The 27074-nt window shown below is 44.9% G+C and overlaps 7 non-coding genes across 7 annotated transcripts; 2 read left to right on the top strand and 5 right to left on the bottom strand.

Annotated features, from left to right (window-relative positions):
* Positions 1 to 6920: 6920 nt before the first annotated feature.
* trnae-uuc (transfer RNA glutamic acid (anticodon UUC)) lies at positions 6921 to 6992 on the bottom strand. The gene has a single exon. It is a non-coding gene; the product is annotated as a tRNA-Glu (tRNA).
* Positions 6993 to 7837: 845 nt separating this feature from the next.
* trnav-aac (transfer RNA valine (anticodon AAC)) lies at positions 7838 to 7910 on the bottom strand. Its single transcript has one exon. It is a non-coding gene; the product is annotated as a tRNA-Val (tRNA).
* Positions 7911 to 9106: 1196 nt separating this feature from the next.
* trnad-guc (transfer RNA aspartic acid (anticodon GUC)) lies at positions 9107 to 9178 on the top strand. The gene has a single exon. It is a non-coding gene; the product is annotated as a tRNA-Asp (tRNA).
* A 634-nt stretch (positions 9179 to 9812) lies between these two features.
* Positions 9813 to 9885, bottom strand: trnav-cac (transfer RNA valine (anticodon CAC)). The gene has a single exon. It is a non-coding gene; the product is annotated as a tRNA-Val (tRNA).
* A 14836-nt stretch (positions 9886 to 24721) lies between these two features.
* Positions 24722 to 24793, bottom strand: trnah-gug (transfer RNA histidin (anticodon GUG)). The gene has a single exon. It is a non-coding gene; the product is annotated as a tRNA-His (tRNA).
* A 201-nt stretch (positions 24794 to 24994) lies between these two features.
* Positions 24995 to 25066, top strand: trnae-uuc (transfer RNA glutamic acid (anticodon UUC)). The gene has a single exon. It is a non-coding gene; the product is annotated as a tRNA-Glu (tRNA).
* A 1145-nt stretch (positions 25067 to 26211) lies between these two features.
* On the bottom strand, positions 26212 to 26283 carry trnad-guc (transfer RNA aspartic acid (anticodon GUC)). Its single transcript has one exon. It is a non-coding gene; the product is annotated as a tRNA-Asp (tRNA).
* Positions 26284 to 27074: the final 791 nt, after the last annotated feature.

Raw genomic sequence — 27074 nt, 5'->3', positions numbered from 1 at the left:
GCCTCACTCATGCTGGGCCGGGAAATGTGAACCCCGGTGGACCTGGTCTTCGGCCCGTCGCCCGGAGACGGGTCGGCACCGCTGGCTGGACCGGACTACGAATGGGACCTGCGGCAGCGGATGCAGCAGGTGCACAGCTTTGCACGGACCCACCTGACACAGGCGGGGGTCCGGCAGAAGCGGCACTACGACCTGCGCTGCAGGGGGCCTGCCTTCCAGCCCGGGGACTCGGTTTGGGTGTACAACCCGCGCCGCCGCAAATGCCTCAGCCCTAAGCTGGCGCCGTCGTGGGAGGGGCCCGCTGAGGTACTCTGGGTGGTGGGCGAGGTCTGCTACCGTGTCCGGTTGCGAACACGGGGGAGAGTGGTGGTCCTGCACCAAGACCGGCTGGCCCCCTACCAGGCCCGGGAGGAGGAGCCGTGTGGGGAGGCTCTAGAGGACCAGCTGGGGCTGGAGCCGGCCGATAGTGGGGCGTCCGTGGGTCGCCAGCCGTCACCGTGGCCAACGGCTTCTCACACAGGGTTCCACAGCAGTTAGCCGAGTACGAGTACAGCCTGAGGGGGGTGTTCGACGTCGGCGAGACGCCAGACGCTTCAGGTTTTTAAGGAGTAAGAGTGCAGGGGGTCTAAACCTGCGATCCAGTGTGTTGAAGTATTTCACAACACTACCCCTAGCACATCTGGAAATAAATCCTCATAATGATTATTGCCCTGGGCATGTACCAAAAAATCACTGAGCATATATATATATATATCACTGTGTTGAAGCTAGAGACACAGAATAAGTGCAAACACATACAGTGTTCCTGCACCTTTGACCTCATCCAGAATGTATCGTTTTTTGAAAGGGATTGCTGTCAGAATGCACAACTGAATCCCAAACAGAATCTCTAGTCAAATATGATCATTTGTGAAACAGGCAAATGAGTCTCTCAGGTGCCCATTGCTCATTTTCAGACACAATTATGCAATTCTTTCACCATGCGTTGAGCAATAGGGATTAAAGATACCAGAGGTAAGGTTAAAAGTGATTCTGAGGTGCAACACATCAGTGATACAGCTAGGCATCTGAAATGCGGGGTTTGAGAGCCCTTCAGGGAACACCGTACCCTAAAGGTACCAAAAGTCCACTAGTATAAGCATTAAGTCACTGTCACCCCTGTTACAATGTGATTGCTACATATCTTCATTTCTTTGGTTTTTAAGGAGTAAGAGTGCAGGGGGTCTAAATCTGCGATCCAGTGTGTTGAAGTATTTCACAACACTACCTGTAGCCCGTCTGGAAATAAATCCTCATTCTGATTATTGACCTGGGCATGTACCAATAAATCACTGAGCATATATATATATATATCACTGTGTTGAAGCTAGAGACCTTTATGTAATATTATGATGCTAAAATGTCATTTTCACATATATTAATGTAATAAATGATTGCTTATGCTTTATAAACAAATCTAATTAAAATAAAAGCTTACGTTTTGTATTTAACTTGTACCATAGAACATGATTTGCTTTGTATTTCAAGCCCACAAAGTGTCCAACTGACGCACTACATGATATAAGGAAGATTATCACATGCATATCGGTATTATCTTTCTTATGAAAATGCATTCCTTTCATTACCTTTTACTTTTTAAAATGAACTCAAATTGTGTATAATGTAATAATTTAAGTAGAATAGATTCTAATAATATAATGATCCAGTGTGTTGCACTACTTCACTGCTTCACTGCTCTATGCCGTCTGGAAATAAATCCTCAGACTGCTTACTGCCCTGGGCATGTACCAATAAATTACAGGAGCACATCTATATATCACTGCGATGAAGCAGGAGACACACAATCACTGCAAACACATCCTAAATACAGTGTTCCAGCACCTTTGACCTCATCCAGTACGTATCATTTCTTGAAAGGGATTGCTGTCCGAATGCACATCTGAATCCCAAACAGAATCTCTAGTAAAATACGATCATTTGTGAAACAGGTAAATGACGGTCTCAGGGGCCCATTCCTCATTCTCAAGACACATCTATGCAGTACGTACACCATGCATTGAGCAATAGGGATTAAAGACACCACAGGTAAGGTTAGAAGTCATTCTGACTATATTCTAAAATATTGGACTCATATTCTTATGATGGCAGTCACTTATGATAGTGACAGAGACGCTGTGTTGTAAAAGGGCGCTGTCTTTTGGATGAGATGTAAAACAGAGGTCACAGCGAGCTGAAAAACACGTTTTGAAAAGTGTGCTTTTCCTGCCCCAGAAGTTAAATGGGGGTGACCAAAGTTGCCCAAACGTGTTTATTTCTGCTGAAAAACCCGTTTTGACAGCTTCTGCACAGTGGGGTTAAGGGCTGACTCAGTGGGCTCTAATGAGCCAGGCAGCTACATTGGGATTCCAAGGTTTGAAAAAATACGTTTATTTCGAGCTGAAAAACAAGTTTTGAAAAGTGTGCTTTTCCTGCCCCAGAAGTTAAATGGGGGTGACCAAAGTTGCCAAAATATGTTTATTTTTCTGTCACTATGCTGGGGAATTGGGACCCGCACAGACCTCAGGGTGAATGCCCCCCCGCCGGCACCATTAACACCGCTTCCAGCTGGAAGCTTTGTTTTTCCCTGTAGCTCACCCTCATCCGGGTACTGACCTGGCTCACACCTGCTTAGCTTCAGTGGGTTTTCAGTTGCAAGTTGCAAGGGGATGCAAGTGATGGAGCCGCTCGCTGCAAAAGCTACTGCATTGGCCGGGAATCGAACCCGAGCCTCCCGCGTGGCAGGCGAGAATTCTACCACTAAATCACCAATGCTCAGTGCCTGGACCTTCAAAAAAGACGCTTTTTTGGTGCTCTGTGCAAAACGCGTCGACATCTGCTTCCAGCTGCAAAATGCCATTTGCAGACGCTGAAGAATTTATTTCCAAGGCAGCGGGTACAAGCGATTTGGCGTTTTAAAACCACCAGGAACAGCAAAGAGGTGCGCTTCTTTGCTTGCGCCAGAACACAACGACAGGAGGTGGACAACGTAGTCGGCAGGATTCGAACCTGCGCGGGGAGACCCCAATAGATTTCTAGTCCATCGCCTTAAGCACTCGGCCACGACTACAGCAAACCCCGCCACCGCTGCGTTCTTGCTACAATCTTACCTGGATCGCGAGGCGCCGGCGGAAGCCTATTTCAAAGTCGTTCTCCGTTTCAAAAAAACATTTCCAAAATACAAGCCTTGCAGACAGACACGCCTCAGAGGACTTAAGGGTGGCTTCATGTCGGAATGATAAAGTCTCCCCGTCCGGACATGAAAATGCAACTTTGTTACACACAAAAAAAGACTTTCAGAGGCTTCCCGGATGTTTCCACCAGATTAAAATATTCACCGACGCAATGTCCATTCTGGAAGTCTGGTTGAAGCGGTTGAAGCGGTTTAGTCGGGATTTGTTCACCGTCCGTGTAGAGAGCCAGAAAGTTAATGTTGTAGTGTTTAAATTTGAAGGGGTTTTGTGTAAAACTGCCGCTGAATGCCGCTTTGTCCACAAACCCCAAAATTACCACTTTGGGTAACTGTCCGAGAAAGAGGTTTTCTTGGTTACACACATGGCTCCCTGCAGGCAGGCTGAAGACTTTCATCTGTACGCGGTCTATGGGGTATTTAGGTATTTAGTGGTGCGACCGTCAGGAGTGCTTCGGCGTTCACAAACAAAGATGCAGAGAGTACGCTCAGTTTGTGTTCTCCGATGTTGTTCATTAAGCAGAAAGCATCTCTGTTGCGCGTGAGTTTTATTTTCAGGTCTACGCCATTCAGTAGTCCCAGTGGGCAAAAGACGTATAATATACGTCTATTAAACGCATACCTTAGACGTCTAAATGTGGTCTACAATTCGTCTAGAATGAAATTCTAATATACGTCTAAAGTTATACGTCAATTATACGTCTATGTTTAGACGTTCATTATACATAAATGGTTGGAGTTCTATTATACGGATAAATTTAGAGGACTATTATACATATATGGTTGGAGTTCCGGATAACTTTAGAGGTCTATTATACGGATAACTTTAGAGGACTATTATACGTATATGGTTAGAGGTCTATTATACGTATACCTTTAGAGGTCTATTATACGTATAACTTTAGAGGTCTATTATACGTATATGGGTAGAGGTCTGTTATACGGATAACATTAAAGGTCTATTATACGTATATGGGTAGAGGTCTATTATACATCAAAGATAGATTTTATAGGCGTAGAAACAAGTAAACCAAGCCAATGATTAGGTTTAGAAATGTATTCTGAAAATACACATTCACACCTGAAACATATGTATTTCAAATTATACATTGTATACAATCAATCAACAATCAACATATGGGCAATAATCATAAAAAACACAACTAGTCTTAAACTTCAGCTACAAATTCTGGTAACATGGCAATATACAGTATAGTAATGACAAACACAAAACTAATTACATTAACACACTAACTCAAAACCACATTTTGATTCAAATATACATTTTAAAATGTACAACTTCTATATTTCCAAGAAAAAAAATATTACAATGGAAGTTAAGACGATTTTTGTCCACTATTTGCAAACCCTGTCTAATTGTCCTAACAGTTAGAACCAAAAACCTATTATTTTCAGTGTCCAGATCTCCTGGCCCCCCGTCTTTCATATGCATTCTTCAAGTAACACATTGCATGCTCCTTTATTTCTTTTTCTGTTGATGTAGGGTGGGACTTCAGCACCGCAGCTAGGAGAAAATTGTATAATATTACTTCCCAAATAAATGATGATTATCTTCTTTAGTATAATCTAAAAAGTGAACGGTTTACTTAGCTCAAAACTGAAATAAATGTATAAAATTTGGCTTGCATCATAGCAGTTGAGCAATAAAGTCTGTCCTAATTAAAGAGTACCCAAAGTTTGAAAGTACAACATAGAATAAGAATAGAGAAACGGCAAAACAATTTTGTGTCATCTTCCCCATTCACACTATTTTATGTGCCATTTTTTGCTTATTCACGTACTATTTTTATCAAAATAATATTAAGAAAGATCTGTATGTATTCAGATAGTATTATTATTGTTCATACTTACTCGTCAAAAGAGGATTGCTGAGATATTTGCGGATATACTTCTACGTTTGAAAAACGTGTCCAAAATTGTGACCAACGAATACTAGCAATGCATTGTGGTATATAACCGGAAAATATGCTGGGTTCGATATTTTCTCAACGTATGCGTTTATTAATGTTGTCGATATTATGGTTGAAATATAACATTGATAATACATCGCGGCTATGTGCCCCCTGCTATGAGCTGATGTGCAATTTTAACGCATGTAGTTAGTAAGGATCGGTCACTGTTGTATGGTATTATATATAATGACATTATGGAATAGGATGGGGACAGGCCTGGCATCACGGGGGGAGGGGGGAATGTTGCCCCTTCAGTTTTGGGCAAAAAGATTTACCTAACTTAATTTGCGCCCTAAAAAATAGTTGTACTTTGTCAATGGTCAGACAACACTAAATGACACGAACAGTCACTCAGTCTGTTTGATGGGCAGGAGGGCTATCCGTCCAGGAGCTGCACATATCAGTGTCGTTATTGAGTGTCAACATTACGATCCTGTTTGCTCAGGTGGACCGATTCCTTGCAGTAGTTTATCATTATACTTAAAATCGTTATATAACTAGGACTAGTTATAGCAGTCTGTGCTTTCTGTTGGTTTTACAACATTTTTTCTTAACAATTCAGAACGTCCATGTAGCTGCAAAAATGAACGCTTATGGTACTTTTCGCTCCAGGCAATACTCTCCAGTGAGAGTGACGAAAAATGTGAAACTGAACTTCATCGCAAATACCAGATTGCTAGTCGATATCTTCTATCATAAAGCACTAATTAATGGCATAGCTGCGAGATTTCATTTGGGTAGCTGCACCGTACAGCTCCGTTTCAACCGAAATATCACCCCCGCTCAGAATATCAGACGCCCCCCTACAGATTTTTCCCCGGGCACCGCGCACTGATGGGGGACGGGGTTTCCAGGAAATGGTATCAACTTTTCTCAAGAAAATAAAAATAGAAACTCTATAGGCACTCAAACATTTTACTGTTTTTTTTTTCAGGCAGGTGGCAAGACCCCTCCGCAAAACCCTTGTATGCCAAGCTGTGGGCATTGATTCGTCGAATATACGTATATTCACGCCGAAAATACGGCTATACGTATATATACGTCGCCTCGACGTATAATCAACGTCGAATTGCAACCGTAAAATCGACGACATTAATAAATGCATATATAACGTCGAAAACACATCTAACACTAGGAGTATACGGCACTCTGCACAGTGTACGAAGTAAATTATTTTCGCAGTAATTAATTTACACGTGTATAATAAATATAGTAAATATAATTAATTACTGCGAAAATAATTTACTTCGTACACTGTGCAGAGTGCTGTATACTCCTAGTGTTAGATGTGTTTTCGACGTTATATATGCGTTTATTAATGTTTATTTCACAGTGCCTTTATTGGGGTGCGCTGATGGACCGTGCTGTCTCTCCAGAGACCAGCACGCCTGTCATGGACGGAGCAGGAAAGATGGCGCCACATTCTACAGCCCTCTCCACGCAATCGACGAAATCGGGCTACTGAAGTGGAGAAAATCGCCTCTCCAGAAAGTGCAAATATCATCTTGGAGAGTATAAATCCTATTGCCGAAGGTCAGCCCTGTCTACCAGAGTGACCCTCCCACCTCCTGCAGCGATGGTCAGCTCGTCTCACACGAGAGAAGTTTCGGCTGGAAACAAGCGCCCCCTCTTCTCGCACGTTTTGCACGTTGAGTAGTTTTAATGCGGCTCCTTCGTACACAGTGCTGATCTTTTGGAAAGCAGGAGGCAAAATTTACACGTTCCCATACCGGGAGTCGAACCCGGGCCGCCTGGGTGAAAACCAGGAATCCTAACCGCTAGACCATATGGGAGTGCAGAACCCTTCTGTTCCGGGCATCATGCAAGCAAACTACAGAAATATGAGAAAACGCAAGAGAGTTGTCACTCAGAGTGTCGAAGGGTCGATGTATACTGGGGCTCAGTTGAAATGCAACGTCAGGACTTTCCCGAATTATGTCACACGAAGAGAGCACAGCCTTTTCCGCCCTGCCACGTGTGTATCGGTAACTCGCCGTGATCGTATAGTGGTCAGTACTTTGTGTTGTGGCCGCAACAACCCCGGTTCGAATCCGGGTCAAGGCAGAATAGGGGTGTCTGCTTTTACTACTTGCACGAATGAAGGCAAAAAAAAGCCAATTGATGTGAACGAACGGCGCTTTACAGAGGAGTACTGCCTGACTGGATCGTTGATGAACGACAGAGACCACTCCGACCTCTTCTCGGGTTTCTTCAATGACTTACTAAGGATCTTCTTCACATTCGCCCATGCAGGGGAAGCCAGTTACACCAAAGCAAACGCAGGAAAGTGCAATTCAAGCAGAGACCAGGAGGGACTTGTTTACACCGAGAGTGGTCGGAGAATGGAACAATGCGCCCAGCCCTGTTGCTGGAGCCGATTCTTGATGAGATCTTGGGCTCACTAAGAAGCCCCCGCTGGATGCTAATCTTTCTGTTGTTGTTGCAGGTCCTGCGCTGCTTTTGAGCCGACAGAGCTCGTCCTGATCTGTCGGCACAGCCCAATTGCAAATGATCGGCTCCGCATACAGAAGGAACGTGCGTTTGGTACAAGAGTGCATGAAGGCACCGGAAATACATTGGGAACAAATGACCGGTCGCTCAATACCTCTGTGAAGTACAGGAGCGTGCAAAACGAGGCTGTTTCCGCCCGGTCTCGAACCGGGGACCTTTCGCGTGTTAGGCGAACGTGATAGCCGCTACACCACGGAAACCTGCAGGGACTGCTGCTGGTGTCTCGCTTGCGTTTCGGGCTGAGAAAGGGACGCGTCACTTTAGGCAGGGGGCGCTGGAGAGAGGAACAAAGGGCGCGATGAAACAAAACACCGAAACCCGGGATCTTTAGATCTTCAGTCTAACGCTCTCCCAGCTGAGCTATTTCGGCGGTGCACAGAGCCCACAGCCACCTGCTCCAGCCTTCCTGTGTTGCGGCATGAGCGCACCAAGAGTAGCGGGAGAGTGTTGCAGGAACGTCACTCAGAAGGAAAGCCACCCAGGTGCGCCCTCTGAGCTCTGTCCAGCGCTTCTTCCTCGCATGGACTCCTGCCTGCGACGGGCAGGAAACAATTAGCAAGAACAGAACAACACCCCATGGGTGTCTCATGACCACACCTTAGGTTGTGACACGTGCAGGTGTGAGGGGTTGCCGGGCTACTTTGGAGCAGAGCTTGGGTGGAGGGAGGGCGGGAAAGCAGACAAAGAGGTGACACCTCAAGGTCTGCACGATCACAGCTCTCCGCCGCCCCAGGCTTCCGCTTGATAAGCTGCTGGACACACCCGCCCCTCCTCACACAGACCGTGGAAAAGCCCCCGAGTCGGAGGGCTCTCTCTTCCTCCCAGGAGCTCTTGGACACGACGCACAGACAGGGTGCGGGGAGCCGCCGCCTGCAAACACGGCTCCAGGCAGGACTCCACTCCGTAGGAGCCGCAGAGCAGAGGAGATGGGGGCAGCTTAGCTCCTGTGCAGAGACCTGAGCTGCTGTTGCTGCAGACGCTGTCTTTTCTGCACTCGGGGTAGGAGTGAATGTTGAGTTGCCCTTAGAAATGAAGCAGAGTACTTCAACGGCACGGGTATGTGTGTGTGCGTGCGCCCTGGTGATTCTGGGAGACAGATCGAACCTGGGCTAAGAGAGAGGAGGCTTAGCCCTCTTCCATTTGCTACTTCAAAGTTGTACAACCCATTTGTATCTGCTAGGCGGCGCAGTTGTCGTGCACAAAGAACGCTTTGAAAAGCGTCCAAAGCAAGTCATTCCGAGTTGGTCGTTTGTGTTTTCCGTTCAGACGCGAAATGCTGAAATGATCTCTCGGCTCCTCGGTTGTCATTTCTGCTCCGTAAAGGAATCACAGCACGCGTCGCCTTCCAGCACGCTGGGTCGGGACACGATGCCGGGGGTCGGAGCGTGTGATGTCTTCCTCGTTAGTATAGTGGCAAGTATCCCCGCCTGTCACGCGGGAGACCGGGGTTCGATTCCCCGACGGGGAGTAGCTTTTCTTTTACCTCCTTAGAGAAAGGACTGCCTTTCACTTCTCTGTTTTCTAACACAGCGTCGTGCACCTTTTCATTGCTCTCGCTTTCAGAGCCTCCGCACGGCACACGACTCGACATCAGGAAGCATATTGAAGTGAAAGCAGGGAGCGCTGCGACATGCACTGTGCAGATCCCGCCACACTAAGAGGTGAGTGGGTCTGTTCGATGCACAAAGAACGCTTTGATAAGCGTCAAAGGCAAATCATTCCGAGTTGGTCGTTTGTGTTTTCCGTTCAGACGCGAAATGCTGAAATGATCTCTCGGCTCCTCGGTTGTCATTTCTGCTCCGTAAAGGAATCACAGCACGAGTCGGCTTCCAGCACGTTGGGTCGGGACACGATGCCGGGGGTCGGAGAGAGAGATGTCTTCCTCGTTAGTATAGGACCTGTCACGTGGACCTGTCACCTGTCCCCACCTGTCACGCGGGAGACCGGGGTACATCAGGACGCGCATTGAAGTGAAAGCAGGATGCGCTGCGACATGCACTGTGCAGATCCCGCCACACTAAGAGGTGAGTGGGTCTGTTCGATCACAGCGCTAGGCGAATCCCAAATCCCCTTTTGTGCGTGGCGACAGAAGAAGTCTGGTCTGTTTCCGCCCGGTTTCGATCCGGGGACCTTTCGCGTGTGAGGCGAACGTGATAACCACTACACTACGGAAACTGTGGTCAGATGTGCCCAGCGGCCCAGCGCTGAGCTTCGCCAATGCGATTCAGCTGCTTCCAGTGCCTTTATTGGGGAGCGCTGATGGACCGTGCTCTCTCTCCATAGACCAGCACGCCTTATGTTTAGATCCATATTACATAAGAAAGTGGAACCAGTCTTTACAAAACACATTTCTCTTCGGTCTCACCTGTTACCTTCTTCTTTTTCTTTTTCTTCTTACCAATTTCCTGCCAGCCATCCTCTGAATGAGCCTTCATCAGGGTGGCAGCAGTAAAAGCATTCACGGAGTCCATTTCAAGGAAGGGGGTTGTCGTGGAAATTTAACTATCAAGGAAGCCACAAGAGAGAGTTCTCACCTGAGTAAGGTCTTTATTTCAATATTGCAATATTGGGAGCCCTGCTGCCACTTCGCAAAGTGCATCAGAGACTCAATTAGTTACAAGCAGTACAGGGCTTTTATAAGACGTTGCGCTGTAAAAAAAGTTCAGCACTTGGTCCCTTCTAAAACTTCCCCTTTCTCTAAAAGAAAACAAATTACCTCATAGAGCGAGAGAAAAACACTAGATTTGTTATTGAAAGTTTATCAGTTACTTTCAGCTAATTCTAATGACCCAGACAGCATATATTGTTTTGGTACATTGTCTTCTAAACTAACCTAAACAGTGTACTTTGTTGACGAACTGTTTTCTAAAATTCTGCACGTACTGTAGCATAGCAGTTATATCCTTGAAATATTATCTAAAAGCACCAATATATTTTTTTGCAAAGCTCTCTACATTTTTAAGAATCAATTAACTCATTAGATTTCCACTACAATTCCCTCCTTTTTATTCTTGAAAATGATTAAAAGTTAGATTCTTCATATGGACTCCCAGGAGGCTCCCATACTTCAGATTCTTCCGTTTTTATCAGAACATACTGATGCGCAAACATATTCATTATCATATTGCGAAGCATTGGAATAATACAAGTCGAACAGCAACACAAAAACAGGAAGACAAGTATCACAGCTACTATAATTGGTGTTAGTAACTTGAAAAAACACATTCCCCCCGGCCCAAACAGTGATTCTAACCAAGAGAGAAAAGCAGGTGTATCTTTAATGCCTCTTTCTTTGTCCACCTTGTCTCTCAGTTCTTTCAAATGTTGAATAGCAAGCGTAAGATTTCCGTAATCATTTTCATTTGCTGGAATAAATGTGCAACAGGAGTCTCCTATTAAAGCACAGACTCCTCCAGATGCTGCATTTTGTAGATCCAGCACGAACCTGTTCTGAAGTGCCATTAATCTAACTCCCCTTAATTCTTGTTTGATAGCGTCTAAGCCTTCTAACATGATGTTAATAAACGAGTACATTTCATAGCGAGTAATTTGTAACCAGCGGGCATTAGCTACTGCCTGAATACTCAGTCCTGAGGAAAAAATCATTTCAGCTGCAGTAAATAGTCTATGGTCTTCTGGTACTTTAGAAATATCTGGACCATATCTGTCAGCCCAACTGAGAGCGCGTTTAACCCTTGACTCCCTCTGAAGGGGCTTCATTGAATTTAACAAGTAAGAGTTTACTGGGACAATGAGAATGGAGTGGTGTAGCGTGACTAGAGCACACACTCCTCTCCACTGGGGAGGAAGGCTATCATAAACTTTTGTAGCACATTGCCAATACCAATCCATCAAAACCATAGTTCCATTAGATAAAGTATGGTTAGTAACCGTGGCGCTACAGCCTCCTGTTCTTCCTACTGAGGGGCCACGACCTTTATTCTCATAGCAATAAGAGTGATTAACCTTAGAAGGCAGGTAAACTGCTATTTTAACAGGAGAATCAGTCCAGGTAATGTGATTCTTTAGGTAATCCCACAAAGGAGGACATTCTGCTTTTTTACTGGTAACATTGAAGTGAATAGCAAAATGCACTGCTGGATCACTGGGAGAAACAAAGCCTAATGCTACTGTAGTAGACTTATTTATCTTCAGGCCGGCTGCATATGGATGCCCCTTTGAGTAGGTCAAATACGTTATGGTGAAGGTGGGAAAAGATCTTGGATCTGGCTTTGGAAATCCTGCCACTAGACTTATGCATTCAGAAATGTGACTATCAACTGGTCGGGGGAAAAGTTGCATGGGTGAGGCTGTAGAATGAGGCATTAAAGCACATACATAACAAGATGCATTAAATTTCTTTAACTTTACAGTATAATTTATAAATTTGTACCACAAATTACTCATATCCCCCTCATTATCAGTTTCATTCAGCCAGTTTGTATACAAAGAGGCTTCACGTTTAGATTCTTCCTCTTTCTGGGTGGTGACAGGCTTCCACATAAAAAGGAAAAAGGCTGTGCACATCAGTCCCAAGCAGGTGATCCCCATCTATCCCTGTGGAGACATCACTCCTGCTCTTTGCTCAGTTCGTTTGTGACCTTTTTACAGTGGGAAGCATGAATTCAGGGCACCTGGCACGGCCCCCTCCACCTGAGTGAACACCATTTCTTTTTCCTGTCTTTCACCAGAATCCAGTCTCCTTATTCACGCATTAGTTCTTACAGCACAGGTAAATCCCTGTGGGCTGGAGCCCAGCATTTTTCTTAGGGTTTTTTTTACAAGATTGGTCAACAGCTGGGTAATAACTCTTAGAAAAATCTACACATTGTTCCACTGCCTCAGCTGTGCCGTTTTGCAGAACAATTCTAGCTGAAGTTGTAAAATTTCTCTTTGGTCAGTTCCTGCAAAACATCTTATTAAGAACAAACAAACCATAATAATAATGTGCATCTAGGGGAATCACTCCCAAGGGTAACCCCCCTTAAAACTATATTGTTCTACCCATCAGGTTCTGCCACTAGATAAGAGAACCTTTCCCATGAAATCATTTTTTGACCTTCATGATCCCTTCAGGGCGTACAATTAGCACAGAAGCAGCAGCTTTAGTCCACATGTTTTTCAAGCAGGTTATTAACAGTATGATCATAACGAATAATACCAGACACACAAATATGTATTGAACCAGAGACCCTCTCCATGTTCCTAGCACAGACTGTAGCCATGCACCAATGCCCCAATTATCTGGATTATAATTATGATATATATTTTTCTTCATCATAGATGTGCTTTGCTAAGTCATTCATTTGCTAATAATTGTCTAGAATACAAGTACTGTTTAGTCTTTGCTCACCTAAACAGCTGTCTATCACCCTAATAGAGAATGGCCTAAAACTGTGATTATAGCGAGGAGCATACAGTTATTTCCATTTTAATATATCTGAGTTACACTCAGACTAAAAGAAGGGCTATTTACCCATGCCAATAAACCTAAATAATCACCTCTATCAAAGGGGATTACTCCCATGAGCATCTTCTATAGCAATACAATCCCAACATGAGCTCTGATTATTATTTGTGGCTGACTGATAAAGTATTGATTCCATATCCCCATTTTATCAAAGTAAAACTCATTACACTTAACAGGTACACTGTCGCCCCCCCTCAGGAAGCTCAACAAACACAGAAACAGTTACAATATAATAATTAATGTTCACTCAGTCTCTGGTGCAGTGGTTCGGTGTCGGCGCAATGCGTAGATCCAGCGATCTCGTCCTGTCACTCAGATGGCAGAGTCGGTAGTCAGTTGCACTTGATATGGTCCTTCCCAGCAGGGTTGCAACATCTGGCAGGGTATATCTTCCTCACCATACCCACTCGCCAGGTATCAGGTCGTGTCTTCCCTCTACTGGAGGTCTCCAAGTGTCCAGCACCTGTTCACCAGCCCCATGCACCACTTCAATTAACAACCTACAATATTACAATAGAGAATTAGCAAATTTAACAATCCATTAGCCAAATTCATCCCTCCAGGAAGTTTTGTTGATTGGCTTGTGATGATATCAAACAGGCTCTATTACACAGTTCTGTTTGATCCAGCCCGCATTCCATGGCGTTCCTTCATTCTGATGTCTAGTCGATCTTTTAGAGTTCTGTTCCTTCATTCCACTGTTCCAGCAGACTGAGGGTGATCTCAGTCCATCTCACCCCGAATAATCCAGCCACAGCCTGTCCCTTGATCATAATACAAGCGGTAGGTCAGTGCCCACTGAGGGCTTATCTCCATCATCAAGTGTTTGGTAGACACAGAGGCAGTGACAGCAACCCACTGGGAAAACAGATGATAAGAGCCAAGGTTTCCCTTTACAATTGTAAATTGTAAACATTTGCTACTGCGTGAAAGGTTTCTCAGGAGCAGGCCTTTTGAGCTGTAGCACCTGCACCTGAACTGTAGTTGAGTTCCTTTGATAAGCATCACATTGAGATACCACATAAGTGGGTACTGCTTCAAACACGGTCCCCACCCAGGTGTCCGACAGAGTGCATTTGTCGAGCTATAAAGGGCATTAGGCTGTGAGGGCATGCAGAGCGTCCAGTGTGCTGGCAGCACCACACTCTTTTCTAACCATGTCCTTTTCTCTGCTTTAGAGGCCTCAGCCTGAATATCCTGTAGCTGTCCCCTTTTCACCAACAGAGGTCTCACAGGGGTCTCAGACTCCTGTTCTACGAGTACTGCTCACCTGACAGCTACATCTGCAAAGTTGTTCCCTCGAGTTACTGGAAACATTTCTTTATTATGTGATTTACACTTTACCACAGCTACTTCAGTCAGCAGCTGCAAAGCTTCTAACAGTTCAGAGACAAACCCAGCATTCTTAACTGGAGTCCCTGCCATGTTGGGGAAATCCCTATTCCTTCACTGCCATCCAAACTTGTGGCATACACCAAATGTATATATACAGTCTATATAAATTGCTACAATTTTCCATTTAGCATATTTACAAGTTTCAATTAAATCTTTTCATTCGGTCTGCTAGTTCTACACCAGATTATTCACAGTTTATACAGCCAGGCAGGTAGCCTGCACAACACATAAACACGGCCCCTTGGCCACCGGGCCACCCACCAGACGATGCCTATCTCCATGCTCCTGCACCAGCACAACAGCTCACGACCCATTTCTTTCACTTACATACAGATTACATACAGATGATCCGTCTGAGGGAATCCAGTCCAGAGCCAGTGCCTGCAAGAAAGCTTGTTTCAAAACATCAAAAACGGTTTCTGCTGCAGGGGTCAAGGCAATTTTGTCTTTAGACTGCACTACCCCCCTTAAACCAGTACGTCACTAGACAAGCTCGTTCTGAGAAGGCATTCACCCTGGCTTTATCATGTAGTTGGTTTTATACTCCTTTTTTTCCTCTCAAGATCCAATACTTGGAGTAGTCCGGCCTTATGGATTCCCTCATTAGGTAAAACAATCACAATATCACATAACTCTATTGAGTTAGTTTACATAAATGCTATTTCATGCAGTTATTCCTTATAAAATGCTGCAGTCTGGGCCTAAAATAGGTCTGGGGTGTCCCCCACCCACATCAGTAGTTGAAACTGTACATCTTTACCCAAGCAGACTGTGACAGCTTATATTTGCTTTAAACACAACCCTTACACTCCTTCTCCTGTAGCCTCCTGTTATCCGTTAGAAAACGTTATATCACATCTTTATGCTGTTTTAGTCTAAAAACAGGACAGCTGTGCTCCTGTGCCCCACAGTTACTGCACACTGTAAGATTATTTCACTTTTATTTAAATCCTGAGATAAATTTAGGAAGGCTACAGAGGGGCTTACTAGATTAAAACTGTTAGTTCACACACGGCTCTCGTTTCAGCTTCTGACAAGTTCTTTAATTGTGAAATCAAGCCTCTTTCTTACAATTTCTCCAAAAAACACATTTTTTTTTTTAGTAACTGCACACCAGCTTATTAGTAGTTCTGTCTTTGAGGTTTTATATCTCGGTATAACATTAAAGTCGCACAATAATTTCGACAAACTGGCGGCTCCCTTTTCTCCTCCTTGGGAGTCTTTTTACCACCCATTTGCAGCGCTCGCAGTTCTGCATGCATGCTTCGCGAGTTATTAAATCACATCTGTCTCTGTTCGTAATATCAGGAAAGCATAGTTGCACATTCTTGGCAACATCAGGTTTTAACCCACTCAAGTAAATTTGTTTTATTACTGTGGAAGTATCTTCATTCACTTCCTTTTCATCGGCTAACCCCGAGTATACTATCCATAAAGCTATAAACCTTTCTGTAAAATCTGAAAACATCCTCACTTCCTTCTGCTGACATGCTGTTAATTTTCTCTAATCAGTTTTCGGTGGGTAATGCTCTTTCAAAAATCTCCACACTAATTCCCACCCTTCTCCCAGATTCTCTCTTAAGGCGTTCTATTTCTTCTTTTGCTTTCTCTTTTTCTACATATACAACTTCGTTTCGTTCAGCCATTGCTTTTAGCTTTTCCATCAGGGATTTTTGCGTCTCATCTATGATATTCTGTTGAATTCTCAAATATTCCTCTAAATATTTTTATCCAAAGGTTCATACACTTTTCTACATTCCTGTTCAGCCTAAATTCCGTCTGACAGTCAATATTTCTTTTAAGTTTCACTTTGGATTAATCAAACTTTTTTTTCCTTCACACCAAACCATTTTCACGTCTCCCACGCGCCCCGCGGAATCCCCCAGTCGAGACAAACTGACGAACTATCACAATTCGGGAACACGGACCAGGTTCCAAATCCTGGCTTTAAACACACAGTTGAATCGAGTTACCATTTTCGGCTCTTCCTCGAGTACAGTTCTAGTTGCTACCTTCAGCCGTACTGCAGTCGTGTACCAGGATGCAACACCTGGATTTTTTCGCACGGGCAGGGCGAGATGCTATTCCTTCAGCAATCCCTCCTTTTCTACCCCACCTTCACAAAACAGGCATCTAAAACACATACACCATTAACTCATTTTTCTGTTGTACTCGCTTCAGCTTCAGGAAAACCCTGAACCCACCACAGCAACATGGAGAGGACAAGGGACTTTTTAGAAAAGAGGAGTCCTTACCTCTTTTTAGAAGCGGCCGCCTAACTTTTCCTCCCCATGTCCGTGTGGTTTAATTTAGATGGATACTTCTTCATCATTTGGGTCACGTATCCGCCAATCTGCCTCCTCCTTTTTAGAGGATGTTGAAAACCTTTAGGAACAATATGATCTAGCAACAAGGTTATGTCACTGTAATTAGGCTTAAGACAATCAAGAACAAGGCGCTTGCCTTTCTTCTAAATTCTTTACGATCATCAGGCAATTAAGGAAAAGACTTAACTAATGCAAATAATTCACTAGGAGACCAATGTCAATGTACTGTACATATGGTGGAGTTCTTTCTGGACCTGAAAAAGTGCACATTGGTATTTCACAAACAAGTGGCTCCGGACCGCTTTCTAATTTCGGTGGAGACTTTTTCTTTTTAGTACGCATGGCCATGACTTTAGCTGCAGTTTGCTGTTCTTTAGTTTCAAGACTAGTCTTTTTTTAAGCTTCCCATTATTTCTGTGATTCCTCTTTCCATTAAATAAGTTTTCCAATTCATTTTCTTTCATTTCTTCTCCTTCTCTTCTAAGTTTCCCCTTCTTCAGGAAACTTCTTTTTCCTAATTCAACTTTCCTCTGTCCATTCTGATTCACTTACAAAGATCCTTCATAGTTATGGGCCCCTAATTATCATATATAAATTATGTGCAAGTTCCCTTACACCTATTACCCTAGCTTTACAGTTCATGAACATAATTTTTTTCCCTAACCCAGGCTATAATTGTTTCTCCGAATTTGTCGTACATGTACTTTTGCTGGACTGCTCGGTCCCATTTTCGTCTCTGAATTTTAATTTCCCATTTTTACCGATCGGTGCCTTACTTAGAACCTTATCACATTAACTACTCCGCAGAGCAAAAACCACACGTCTGTGTTAAGATAAGTTCTTTATATGAGTCCCAGACTCATCAAACCCGCGTGAGAACACCCCTGTGGCTCGCTTCTCAAACTATTAATTTTTAAGGATCACTTACTGACGTCAGACAGCTGCCAATTCTCCAGACGCGTCTCTGGAAGGATAAACAGTTTATCCTCCGAGGTTCGTCCAATTTGCTAAAATTGTCCGGGTCCGGATGGAGTTTCAGCAGCCGTTCGCGTTCAGGTTTGTGATCCCGGACGAGCCCCCAAATTGTCATGGAAATTTAACTATCAAGGAAGCCACAAGAGAGAGTTCTCACCTGAGTAAGGTCTTTATTTCAATATTGCAATATTGGGAGCCCTGCTGCCACTTCGCAAAGTGCATCAGAGACTCAATTTGTTACAAGCAGTACAGGGTTTTTATAAGACGTTGCGCTGTAAAAAAGTTCAGCACTTGGTCCCTTCTAAAACTTCCCCTTTCTCTAAGAGAAAACAGATTACATCATAGAGCGAGAGAAGAAAACTAGATTTGTTATTCAAAGCTTATCAGTTACTTTCAGCTAATTCTAATGACCCAGACAGCATATATTATTTTGGTACATTGTCTTCTAAACTAACCTAAACAGTGTACTTTGTTGACGAACTGTTTTCTAAAATTCTGCACGTACTGTAGCATAGCAGTTATATCCTTGAAATATTATCTAAAAGCACCAATATATTTTTTTTAAAGCTCTCTACATTTTTAAGAATCAATTAACTCATTAGATTTCCACTACACTCACATATCCTCATGCTCAACTTTGGCTCAACCACACAAACTATGAAGATAATCATCTGCTTTTGCTCCAAGATTTATGTTACTAGGCTCTCTCCTGGGGATCCTCGTGTTCAAACATTGCCCTTATTGTGGATGATCCATGACAGAATTCAGGGAATTCAGAATTCTGATACCTCAGCTCAGATTCTGACTGGGCAGACTGTCATTGCCTGGTGTGAATGTGTGCATATCTGTTTTTGTGCATGTTCTGTGGCCTGTTGTACAGTACATCACAAATGAAAGGGAAATAGAAAACTAAAATAAGACTCAAGTGTTTTATCTTTCAACAGTGTTTCATTAGTATCTGTGCTAGATCCTGTCATCCACTGCTTACCACAACAGGCTCTAGCACGGGATAGCAGCTAATACATTTAACAATCTCACTGCACAATGTTGTATATTCAAGGGCTGATCTTCTGTACTTTTTCTTTCACTTTTCATTTCCTAGAAACTCAGTCCTGCCAGGAATAATCTGAGAACAAAATCAATCTGAGTGAAAATCGAAGCAGAGGAAGATTGTTTTACAGAGTCAACAAGGTCTAATTCAAGGTCATCAGCACTAACAACATTCTCTCTGGAGACAGGCGATAAGAAAATTGAAAGTGTGTATTGTTACACAACAGCAGAGACTATGAGTTATGCTATCATGAGAGTGGTGATGGATTTTTTTCATTGCTTAGTTTTGCAGGTTCTGTACATTTGAACATTCAAATTGACTAAAGTAAAGGAGTTTTCCCTTTTTACCACATAATTCCCAAAGATCAACACTAATAGAAAGCCTAATTCCAGCCAAGATTCAATTACTGTCTCTCAGGCATCCCAGCAGTGGATTTCATGACTTCAGACAGCCATCTTTATCAGTGGAGAACTCAATGCTCTGAGGTTTACTGGCAGAGTCTCACACTGGGTAATATGTTGGTAAATAATGTCCTATGGAATTCTACTATTGATAAATTCTACTATGGAACTGCGATGTGTCCTGAAAAAATCTTCTATGATAGTGGTACAGTCCATCACACCCCACCTACAGCCTTTAAAAGAGAAAAAAAAAATTCTGATATTATGGTGGAAAAAGAGGGGATTCAGTGGCTGACGAGATTGCTAAACAATATTGCAAAGGAAGAGAGAATTCCAGAAGAATGGACAAAAAGCAGTATGGTTACCATCTACAAGGAGAAAGGAGACCCAATGGAGTGTAAAAACTATAGAGGAATAAAACTTCTGGAACATGGATTGAAAATCCTGGAAAAAATTCTGGACAAGAGACTCAGGAAGATAATCAGGATCCACAACTCACAATTTGGATTCTCAGTGGGGAAAAGCACAACAGATGCCATTTTTGTGATGAGACAGTTACAGGAGAAGACACTAGAGAAAGGGAAAAAGCTGTATGTGGCCTTTCTGGACTTGGAGAAGGCATATGACCGTGTGCCCAGAGAGGTGGTTTATTGGTGCTTGAGGAAGAAAGGAGTACCAGAAAGCATGGTGAAGTTAGTTCAAGCAACCTATAGAGATGCAACTACGAAGATGATAACACAACAGGGAGAGACAAAAGAGTTTGAAATCACAGTTGGAGTACACCAAGGATCAGCACTAAGTCCTTTCCTTTTCATAAACATTATTGACACACTGACAGAGGAGGTAAGAACAGAAGTGCCTTGGGAACTCATCTTTGCTGATGATGTGGCACTGATGGCAGACTCAGAAGTAGAACTACAGGAGAAAGTGTTCAAATGGCAGAGGAGTCTGGAAAAAGGTGGACTGAAAATGAATGCAGAAAAATCTGAAATAATGGTAATGGAGAGAAGAGGAGATACTATGACCAATAATGAGGAGACAAATGGAGGAAAACTGAAACAAGTTGATGACTTTAAATACCTTGGATCAAAACTGGTAAAGGGAGGAGAAACACTGGAGGCAGTAAAACAAAGAGTGAAAGCTGGATGGAACAAGTGGAGAGAGATAACTGGAATAATCTGTGACAGGAAAATTCCCAGAAAGTTAAAGTGCAAAATGTACAAGACTGTGATTAGACCTGTACTACTATATGGAGCTGAATGCTTGGCAGTTGGAAAGAGGGAAGAGAACTTGATGAGAAGAACTGAAATGAGGATGTTGAGATGGATTCTGCAGATTTCAATGAAGGATAAGATCAGAAATGAAGAAATCCGTAGACGATGTAGGGTGGTGAATGTGGTTGAGAAGATGCGAGAGGCGAGGTTACGGTGGTATGGACATATCATGAGGAGGGACGTTGAGGAAGTAACAAAGAGGGTAATGGAATTTGAGGTGGAAGGTAACAGAGGAAGAGGCAGGCCTAGAAAGAGATGGATAGATTGTGTGAGAAAAGATATGGAGGTATGTGAAGTGAGTAAAGAAGATGTGCTCGACAGAGACAAATGGAGAAGAGCAACCAAAGCAGCTGACCCCAGGACAGTCTGGGACTAAGGCTGTGAAAAAGAAGAAGAAGAAGAAGAAAAAGATGGTGGAAAAAGAGCCCTGGAATCTTTGTAGAAGGACAAAAGACGGAAAGAACGGGCAGTGTAACCATGGCGAAGAGAAGGGAAATATTGGAGAGAGCTTTTTTCATACACTTTTTATGACTGTTTTTGTGGCTGTTTTTCCAGCCCAAAAATGATCAACAAATATGGGCAGGCGTCCTGTGCCAAATCCAATCTACCTTTCTTCCAAGCATACAGGAATGTCAGTGAATTAAATATTGACATTTGAAAATACCCAAAAATATGCAATCACACATATGCAGTTTGAGCAAACATAAGACAATACCCAAGTACCACAAACTACCAGGCATCATTAGCAGTTCAGGTGGGGAGCTGTGTCAGCATGCGTAGGCTGCAAAGGAACAAGTAATAGGTCTATTCCATGCTTAAAAGAGAAGAAAGAAAACACAACATTTCAGCTGTGGAGCCCTCACACCTGAAGAAGGCTCCACGGCCGAAACGTTGTGTTTTCTTTCTTCTCTTTTCATCTAGTGTCATTAGCCAGTTCCTGTCAAAATAAAATAGAAATGGATAACATTCTAGAGAGAGTTTGAAATACCAAGGTACAATTTAAACCATATTTCTTCCACTACAACCACAATATTTTGGAGAGATCGCTGAGCCTAACTGTTCTGGCATGCCCGTTAGCCTCCGTCCTGCTTCAGCAATGAATGCAACGGGGCACATTCTGAGGGAGATGCGGTCAATCAGGTTGCAGGAAAACCACGCTATGCTTTTTTTTGAGATCCTGAAAAGGACAGAGGGGCCATGTATATGTGTGCAGCTGGATATGTAATTGCAGGTAGCGTAGCAAATTCTGCTGAAGCCCCACTGCCTGGTGTGGACGGTAGCTGTGCATGTTGCAGCAGAATTGTGCATGTGAGATCAAGGGGGCATGTCATGTGTTTGAGCACTTCACTCCCTTCCGGAAGCACGTGATTCCCTGAGTCCCAAAAATTTGTAAGTTCTTTGGATGACCTGTGGACCGATCTTTCACGATGAAGAATTCCTTAAGAAGAATAGATCTCGGCCCACCATCCCAATGCCTCCATCTCAAAACAGCAACCTCCCACTGCCCTTAGTCTGCAAGGCAGTCCTTTCAAGTGCGATGATGACGCCGGGACCTTCGTTGCCTATTGTACGAGGTGAACTTTTGTGCTCATCAATTCAACGCTCTTTCCATCAACTCATCTTGTCTTTTGACGCTTCGTGTTTTGTGCTCCTTTGACTATCGGCATATCGGGTGACTGCAAACACTGAAGTTCTTGCTTACGGAGTGTGGAACAGTGTTTTCAAGTGATCGCTGTTCTGTCATGTTGACGCCGAGTGAATCTTTCTTTGGCAACATGGGCAGGCTGACAGAAGCGCGAGCTAAAGTAATGGCAAATTTCTTGACTTATTTCTGAATGTGAATGTTCTTTAGAAAAGGGATGCGGCATTGCTTCTCCCCCGTGTAAAGGTCACGCATTCCAGACGTGGTTATGAGCGAACAGTTGCCGCAAGTGTTTGAAAAGAACAAGAGAGGAAGCAGCCCTGCCCCGTGTGAGAATCAAACTCAGGACCTTCAGACGATGAGACTGACGCGCTACCAACTACGCCTACGAGGCCAGCTGCAGTACACAGCCGGAAAGTTTGCCTCATATGGATTTCAGTCGCCCGTTCCCTAATCTTTAGACGCCCTCTGCTGGATGTTGCATTTGCCTTTTGATCTCACCGATACTTTTTTGGTCTGTTTCTGTTGCGAGTCCGTTTTTCAGATCTCACCTAGCACAAGTCTCTCTGGCTGAAGTGGCCTCTCTGCTTCAGCATCGTGCCCTCACTCAGCCATTAAAAACGTCACTCGGACTTCTGACATGCTGACATGAAATGTCAAGAGAGAGTGGCGGAGACGCTTAAGGCAGAGAGAAGATGAAGAGGGGGCGTGGCTGCGAAATGATTGACAGCTGCATGACGCTTTCCATACAAGGCGTGACCACAGGCTAAAGGACACCTTTCGGCACATCAAGCTCTAAGCACACACCTGGAGGACGTGGGAAATGATCCCGCTACCTCTCGCGTGCAAAGCAAGCGCTGTACCATGCAAGCTAACCCCCCTTGCTGGGGTTATGCCTCGGTGTCGCCTAGTGCCGCTTGTTCCCCTCTTACCAGTTGCAGTTCACTGCCCTTCGTCTGCAAGGCAGTCGTGTAATTGCAGCTTTCTTGACTTATTGATGAAGGTCTGACTGGACGAGCGAATGATGCCTCTCCCCCGTCCTCAAGCTCGTTGACAGAATAAAATGGCAAGTGCCGCCGTGGCTCATTGGTTTAGGGATATGATTCTCGCTTAGGGTGTGGGAGGTCCTGGGTTCAACTCGCGGATGAGCCCTTGTGTGCTCTTTTTGTCCTCGTCCACAAGACTGGGAATTGATATCCACATCACCTTGCAGCATCTGCTTATGGCAAACGATGGAATGTGACTAATGACTGAACGAGCCTGGTGAATACTCATCACGTGGCACAATGAGAGCGTGCAGTCAGCTGTCCAAGGCAGCAACCTCATTGCTCGTTCAAAAGAACACGTAGTGAAAACTCATCACCACTATGTCGTAAATGAGCACCGCGATCGCTTGTTGTCATGCGTCCTTACTTGGGAAATGCAGAAGCAAAAACTGCCCTCTCTCAGCCACCGAAACGTGTGCGGCTCGCCTTGCACTCTCTGCGCCTCGCATATTTATGGAGCTGTCTGCTCTTCTTTCTGTTGAAGTACGCAAGTTACGGGGCGTACTGCACACTATGATGTGCTCAATGACAGCTTTCAAGATTTGAAAACTATGAGCTTGATGGCTCAAGTCGAACGAATGTGGTTGTTACGCAATTGATGATGAAACGCACGTATTCTAACGATTCGTGAGAGTATGTTCTAAAGGTCCCTGGCTCGATCCCGGGTTTCGGTTTTTTGTTTCATCGCGCCCTTTGTTCCTCTCTCCAGCGCCCCCTGCCTAAAGTGACGCTTCCCTTTTTCAGCCCGAAACGCAAGCGATACACCAGCAACAAACCCTACAGGTTTCCGTAGTGTAGTGGTTATCACGTTTGCCTAACATGCGAAAGGTCCCAGGTTCGAGACCGGGTGAAAACAGCCTCTTCTTGCACGCTCCTGCACTTCACAGAGGTCTTGAACCACCAGTCATTTGATCCCAATGTATTTCCGGTGCCTTCATGCACTCTTGTACCAAACGCACATTCCTTCTGTACCTGGAGCCAAACATTTGCAATTGGGCTATCCCGACAGACCAAGACGAGCTCTGTCGGCTCAAAAGCAGCGCAACACCTGCGAGAACAACAGAAAGATTAGTATCCAGCGGGGGCCTCTTAGTAAGCCCAAGATCTAATCAAGAATCGACTCCAGCAACAGGGCTGGGTGCATTGTTCCATATTCCGACCACTCTTGGTGTAAACAGGTCCCTCCTGGTCTCTGCTTGAAATGCACTTTCCTGCGTTTGCTTTGGTGTAACTGGCTTCCCCTGCATGGGCGAATGTGAAGAAGATCCTTAGTAAGTCATTGAAGAAACCCGAGAAGAGGTCGGAGTGGCCTCTGTCGTTCATCAACGATCCAGTCAGGCAGTACTCCTCTGTAAAGCGCCGTTCGTTCACATCAATTGGCTTTTTTTTGCCTTCATTCGTGCAAGTAGTAAAAGCAGACGCCCCTATTCTGCCGTGACCCGGATTCGAACCGGGGTTGTTGCGGCCACAACACAAAGTACTGACCACTATACGATCACGGCGAGTTACCGATACACACGTGGCAGGGCGGAAAAGGCTGTGCTCTCTTCGTGTGACATAATTCGGAAAAGTCCTGACGTTGCATTTCAACTGAGTCCCAGTATACATCGACCCTTCGACACTCTGAGTGACAACTCTCTTGCGTGTTTTCTCATATTTATGTAGTTTGCTTGCATGATGCCCGGAACAGAAGGGTTGTGCACTCCCATATGGTCTAGCGGCTAGGATTCCTGGTTTTCACCCAGGCGGCCCGGGTTCGACTCCCGGTATGGGAACGTGTCAATTTTGCCTCCTGCTTTCCAAAAGATCAGCACTGTGTACGAAGGAGCCGCATTAAAACTACTCAACGTGCAAAACGTGCGAGAAGAGGGGGCGCTTGTTTCCAGCCGAAACTTCTCGCGTGTGAGACGAGCTGACCATCGCTGCAGGAGGTGGGAGGGTTACTCTGGTAGACAGGGCTGACCTTCGGCAATAGGATTTATACTCTCCAAGATGATATTTGCACTTTCTGGAGAGGCGATTTTCTCCACTTCAGTAGCCCGATTTCGTCGATTGAGTGGAGAGGGCTGTAGAATGTGGCGCCGTCTTTCCTGCTCCGTCCATGACAGGCGTGCTGGTCTCTGGAGAGAGAGCATGGTCCATCAGCGCACCCCAATAAAGGCACTGGAAGCAGCTGAGTCGCATTGGCGAAGCTCAGCACTGGGCCGCTGGGCACATCTTACCACCGTTTCCGTAGTGTAGTGGTTATCATGTTTGCCTCACACGCGAAAGGTCCCCGGTTCGAAACCAGGCGGAAACAGACCAGACTTCTTCTGTCGCCACGCACAAGAGGGGATTGGGGATTCGCCTAGCGCTGTGATCGAACAGACCCACTCACCTCTTAGTGTGGCGGGATCTGCACAGTGCATGTCGCAGCGCATCCTGCTTTAACTTCACTGCGCGTCCTGATGTACCCCGGTCTCCCGCGTGACAGGTGGGGACAGGTGGCAGGTCCTATACTACCGAGGAAGACATCGCTCTCTCCGACCCCCGGCATCGTGTCCTGACCCACCGTGCTGGAAGCCGACTCGTGCTGTGATTCCTTTACGGAGCAGAAATGACAACTGAGGAGCCGAGAGATCATTTCAGCATTTCGCGTCTGAACGGAAAACACAAACGACCAACTCGGAATGACTTGCCTTTGACGCTTATCAAAGCGTTCTTTGTGCATCGAACAGACCCACTCACCTCTTAGTGTGGCGGGATCTGCACAGTGCATGTCGCAGCGCTCCCTGCTTTCACTTCAATGTGCTTCCTGATGTCGAGTCGTGTGCCGTGCGGAGGCTCTGAAAGCGAGAGCAATGAAAAGGCGCACGACGCTGTGTTAGAAAACAGAGAAGTGAAAGGCAGTCCTTTCTCTAAGGAGGTAAAAGAAAAGCTACTCCCCGTCGGGGAATCAAACCCCGGTCTCCCGCGTGACAGGCGGGGATACTTGCCACTATACTAACGAGGAAGACATCACACTCTCCGACCCCCGGCATCGTGTCCCGACCCACCGTGCTGGAAGCCGACGCGTGCTGTGATTCCTTTACGGAGCAGAAATGACAACCGAGGAGCCGAGAGATCATTTCAGCATTTCGCGTCTGAACGGAAAACACAAACGACCAACTCGGAATGACTTGCCTTTGACGCTTTTCAAAGCGTTCTTTGTGCACGATGACTGCGCCGCCTAGCAGATACAAATGGGTTGTACAACTTTGAACTAACAAATGGAAGAGGGCTAAGCCCCCTCTCTTTTAGCCCAGGTTCGATCTGTCTCCCAGACTCACCAGGCGCACGCACACACACACACCCGTGCCGTTGAAGTGCTCTGCTTCATTTCTAAGGGCAACTCAACATTCACTCCTACCCCGAGTGCAGAAAAGACAGCGTCTGCAGCAACAGCAGCTCAGGTCTCTGCCCATCTCCTCTTTTCTGCGGCTCCTGCGGAGTGGAGTCCTGCCTGGAGCTGTGTTTGCAGGCGGCAGCTCCCCGCGCCCTGTCTGTGCGTCGTGAAATTAATTAATAACGTTAATAAATTTATAAAGTAAATTTATAAAGTTATAAATTAGAAATTAATAACGATATAATTATATTCATGTACCGCAACACAAGAATAGTACACACTGTACATTGTCTGTCGATAATGTTTCTGTAGTGCTTTTTCAGCACTCAGCACGTGACTGTGCTGTTGGCGCTGTGGGTTAGGTTCCTGACTTCCATATCGCACGGTCTCTGATTGAATCCCATAGAACTATGACTTCA

This window comes from Lepisosteus oculatus, unplaced genomic scaffold (genome assembly GCF_040954835.1).
Source record: "Lepisosteus oculatus isolate fLepOcu1 unplaced genomic scaffold, fLepOcu1.hap2 HAP2_SCAFFOLD_88, whole genome shotgun sequence".
Taxonomy (NCBI): Eukaryota; Metazoa; Chordata; class Actinopteri; order Semionotiformes; family Lepisosteidae; genus Lepisosteus; species Lepisosteus oculatus.
Note: the sequence above shows the minus strand (reverse complement) of the source record. Positions and strands in the feature narration are given on the sequence as shown.